The sequence below is a fragment of the Mandrillus leucophaeus genome, unplaced genomic scaffold, assembly GCF_000951045.1.
Source record: "Mandrillus leucophaeus isolate KB7577 unplaced genomic scaffold, Mleu.le_1.0 Scaffold628, whole genome shotgun sequence".
NCBI lineage: Eukaryota > Metazoa > Chordata > Mammalia > Primates > Cercopithecidae > Mandrillus > Mandrillus leucophaeus.
The window spans coordinates 477,216-481,671 of NW_012106786.1; the positions used below are offsets into that span (position 1 = coordinate 477,216).

The window sequence follows — 4,456 nt, forward strand, 5'->3', positions numbered from 1 at the left end:
CTTTGCAGAGGGAGGGATGTGGAAGGAAGATGACCCCAGGTGGCCAGGAGCAGGTGAGGACCAGTGACAGCCCTTCCTCACTTCTGTGGCCATTCTTGCAGGTGACAGAGTCACTTAAACAAGTCCAGCTAGAGAGAGATGAATATGCTCAACATATAAAAGGAGAGAGGGCCCGGTGGCAGGAGAGGATGCGGAAAATGTCGATGGAGGTGAGACCTGACCCTTCAGCCCCCACCTTAGATAGGTCACTGGATCTTTCTGGGCATCTGTAAAATGGGAAGAGTATAGCTAGAGGTGGTCATGGGTCTGGGCTTTGTGGAGGTGCAGGCAGAGAGGGAGATGCTAGCCTGTCCAGCCACCAGCCCCTCTCTCCAGGACCCTTTCCCCCTGTGCTTTGGGCAGGCTCACACATTGATGGAGGAGAAGAAGCGTGACATACATCGGATACAGGAGCTGGAGAGGAGCTTGTCCGAAATCAAACCCCAGATGGGTAAGATGGGGCTGGTGTGACCTGGCAGCAGGACTGGCATCAGAGGGCTGTGGGGTGGCTTAGAATGTCCCAGGCAGGTGGGTGGATGGAAGGAATTTGAGGCAGTGGAAAAGAGGTCTGTGCCAGGAGTCAGCAAGTCTTGTCATCTCCATGAGCCTCAGGGTTCCCATCAGCAAAGAGGGAGGAGTGCCCGTTGTCAGCCACCCACAGTGCTCTCTATCTGACATGGCTGGGAAATTGGCTTCCATTGGGTGCGAGGAATCATTAGCAGTGAGGCCAAGTTTGGGAAGCCTGAGAGGAGCTGTGCGTCGAGAGTAGGGTTGGTTTGTTTGAGAGGCGGGGATTGGGGAATCCAGAGGCTCTTATTGTCTGCTTCCTTTCTCAGCTGAGCCCCCATCCCCAGCGCCCCCAGCAGGGCCCTCTGAGGTGGAGCAGCTACAAGATGAGGCCAAACACCTGAGGAAGGAGGTGGAGAGTTTGGTGGGAAAACTCCAATCCCAGGTGGAAAACAACCAGGCCTTGAATCTCCTGAGCAAGGAGCAAAAGGAGAGGCTTCGGGAGCAGGAGGAGAGGCTGCAAAAGCAGGAGGAGAGACAGACACTCTCCCAGAACCACAAGCTCGACAAGCAGCTGGCCGAGCCACAGTGCGGCTTCAAAGATCTGGTGGGTTGCCCCACCTGGGGAGGCTGCCCTCATCCCCAGCCCTCCAGGCCTTTGTTTCCCCACCAGTAAAATGGGGCAGTGTAGCCCTCACATGACATGGTACTTCTAAAGGCACCTGTGAGCCAGAGCTCATCAGGCCCTGCTCTGATGGCTGTGGGGGAGAGGGGATGATTTTTCTAACCTGCCTCCACCCTTCTGAGTGACGTGGGAGGGAGATACCAAGTTCTGGGGTCTCCAGCTGCAGTGGATGGCCACTGATTGTTTCTTTCTGTACAGAACATGAGAACAAAAGCGCACTGCAGTTGGAGTAGCAAGTAAAGGAGCTGCAGGAGAAGCTGAGCAAGGTGAAGGAGATGGTAAGCTCTGCCCCATCCAAGAAGGGCTGGGAGACAGGTACCAGCCTCTGGGGAGGCGAGGTGCCAGGCCAAAGGCAGCTCCAACTGCTGGGCAAGTGACCTTAGCACGCTCCAGGGCAGCCCTGTGTCTGTTTGTTGCTTTCTGCCCTCTGACTTTTAGAGGTGGGGAGCCCTGGGCTCCCCCCAGGTCTGGATATCATCATCCCAGCTAGAGGCATGGATTTCCCCAATCACAGGGGAAGAGACAGTGGTATAAGAGGCTTCTTATGCTGGGCATGGTGGCTCATCCCTGTAATCCCAGTACTTTGGGAGGCTGAGGCAGGAGAATCACTTGAAGTCAGGAGTTTGAGACCAGCCTGGCCAACATGGCAAAACCTCATCTCTACTAAAATTACAACGACAAAAAATTAGCCAGGGATGGTGGCACATGCCTGTAATCCCAGCTATTCAGGAGGCTGAGGCATGAGAATCACTTGAGCCCGGGAGGTGGAGGTTGCAGTGAGCTGAGATTGCACCACTGCACTCCAGCCTGGGCCACAGAGTGACGCTCTGTCTCAAAACAAAACAAAAAAGCCTCCTTAGATTCAAACTGGATTCTGGCCTCAGTCCCACTGGTCACCATTGGGCTACTTTTCATCTCTAAGTCTCTGTTTCTTTAGCTTCAAAAGGAAGTTAGCATTTTCCTTGCAGAGGTGCTGAGGATTAAATGAGAGAACACATGGAAAGCATTAGGCATGGAGCACACTTAGCAGATGGTGATTGGCTCCCTCTGCTTTTCCACCAGTCTGTGGCCTACAGTTTAAATGGTGGGAAGAAGACATGAGATTTGAGGCTGGGGAAGGAGGCATGGGGTTCTAGGCAAGTCTCTAAGGCCTGGAGCAAGAGGCCAGGGGCCTGGGCAGGTGACAGAGCCCCCACAGTGCCCTCACTACCCTATTAATGGGCCCAGAATCTGGAAGCCAGCCACCACGTGCTCTCCTGCCCAGGTTCTTCCTGCAGGTGGAGCTGAAGAGCCAAGAATCTCAGAGTCTGCGCAGCAGTGAGACTAGTACCTGGGTCACCCGCAGCAGTACGTGGCCACCTATCAGCAGCTGACCTCCGAGAAGGAGGCGCTGCACAGGCAGTTACCACTGCAGACCCAGCTCATGGACCAACTGCAGCAGCAGGAAACTCGGGGCAAAGCGGTGGCTGAGATGGCCTGCCAAAAGTTGCAGGAGACCCAGGGGAGTGAGTTGCTGAGGACAGCGCCCCCGAAGGGGACGACCTGGCAACCTCTGTGCCTTCTCACTCTGTTTCCCGTCCCGTTAGGAGCACCTAGAAGCTGCCAGCCAGTGGAACCAACAGCTAGAGACCCAGTTGAGCCTCATGGCTCTCCCTGGACAAGGTACAGGAGACCACTCAGGGGAAGAGGAGAGAGCCCCAGGAGGAAGGGGGAACTGTCAGCAGCATAGGATCAAGGACCTGGAAGAGACCTTTAGAACATCTGGTCATTTTGCCAACCGGGTGTCTACACTAAGTTCGGCATCAATCTGGTGACCTACTGGGAGCAGGGGGCCACCGGGTTGCCTAAGGATGAGTGAACTGGCCCAGATCAGAAAGGGAGCAGGTCAGAACTCCCGCACCGACCGGTAGTGTGACTGTGCCTGGGCAATATAGCAAGATCTTGGTTCTTAAAAGGAAAAATAAAGAACAGCAGCTCATTCCCCTCTGGGGGGGGGGCTGGCTCAGGGTAACACAGTGAGGGTGGGGACAGAGGTGGGCCCACAGTGCCTCCCTTGTTGGGTTGTCTGAGGACCCCTCTGGCCACCTCCCCACAGGAGATGAAGGAGGACATCTAGACAGTGAGGAGGAGGGGGTGCCTCAGTCTATGCCGAGCATCCCAGAGGACCTGGAGAGCAAGGCAGCCACGGTGAATCTGACTGTCCCTGCCCCACTTTGCCACCTTCCTCCGTGGTCCCTCCCAGACCCCCTTATGCTCTTGGTTTCCCCACCTTCTGATTTCTCTGGACCTTCACCCCTTCCGGGAGCCAGTGGACAGACACCGTTTCACCTGTGACCAACAGGTGCACTCTCTGAGGCCCCAAGGGAAGGGCTGTGCTCCACCTCCCTGCCCCATTTGTTCTGTGTATGCCCTACAAGAATACTCAGCTCTTGCGTTCATGTGGCATTTTTCAACTCCACTGGAGCCAGTTTCCAGGAGGAGCAGGCACGGCTATGTGGACAGCAGAAGGTGCGAAGGCTGTGCTGCCTGCACCTGGCTCACCTGGTGGCCTCGGCCTGGAAGGAGCCAGAGGAGAGGCCCCAGCCCCAGGGACTGGGGGTGAGTTTGTGTGTGGGGAGAGCTACCGGGCCCTGAGGGAGGCCATGGAGAAGGTGAAGGTGAGTGAGTCCTGGCATGGGCCAAGAAAAGTGGGGGCAGGGCAGGAGAGGTCACTCCTGAGATATGACCAGATTATTTTGGCTCCAGAGTGGCTTTATGGACCTCCAAAAGGAGAAGGTGGACAGGAAGGAGCAGGTGGAGAACCTAGAGCTTGGATTCATCCAGCTCTCTGGAGCAACAGACGGCATGAGTGAGCGGGAGGCCACAGCATGGGCACGGGGAGCTGCAGGGCCGTTGGAGGGGCCCCAGCGTCTGAGCCCTGTCCTCTTGCAGGAGAGCACATCACCGTATCTGGGAGCGAAGGGGCAGTGCCAAACACGCGGCACCAGGAGATAGAGGATATCATCAGACTGGACCAGAACGAGGAGGAGATGAAGGTAGGGCATGCAACATCTTTGCAGGGATGGGGGTCGGCATGGGCACTGGCGCTGGATCCAGAGTGGCAGCTGAGGACCCCTCCATTCAGGTGAATCTACTGGAGCTGCAGAAGCTGCTGTTGACACTTGTGGGTGACCATGAGGGACATGACAAATTCCTCCCTGCTGCCCAGAACCCTGCTGATATGCC

At 56.2% G+C, this 4,456-nt stretch overlaps 1 pseudogene across 1 annotated transcript in view; it reads left to right on the forward strand.

The window, feature by feature from the left end:
- The window catches only part of LOC105554113, a 17,817-nt pseudogene that overhangs the window by 5,351 nt on the left and 8,010 nt on the right, over positions 1 to 4,456 (forward strand). Inside the window, exons 6-14 of the transcript XR_001008277.1 lie at positions 102 to 209; positions 403 to 490; positions 876 to 1,157; positions 1,430 to 1,497; positions 2,818 to 2,893; positions 3,327 to 3,418; positions 3,977 to 4,079; positions 4,163 to 4,266; positions 4,356 to 4,453. The product of XR_001008277.1 is annotated as a putative golgin subfamily A member 6B (transcript). The remainder of the gene's footprint in view (positions 1 to 101; positions 210 to 402; positions 491 to 875; positions 1,158 to 1,429; positions 1,498 to 2,817; positions 2,894 to 3,326; positions 3,419 to 3,976; positions 4,080 to 4,162; positions 4,267 to 4,355; positions 4,454 to 4,456) is intronic.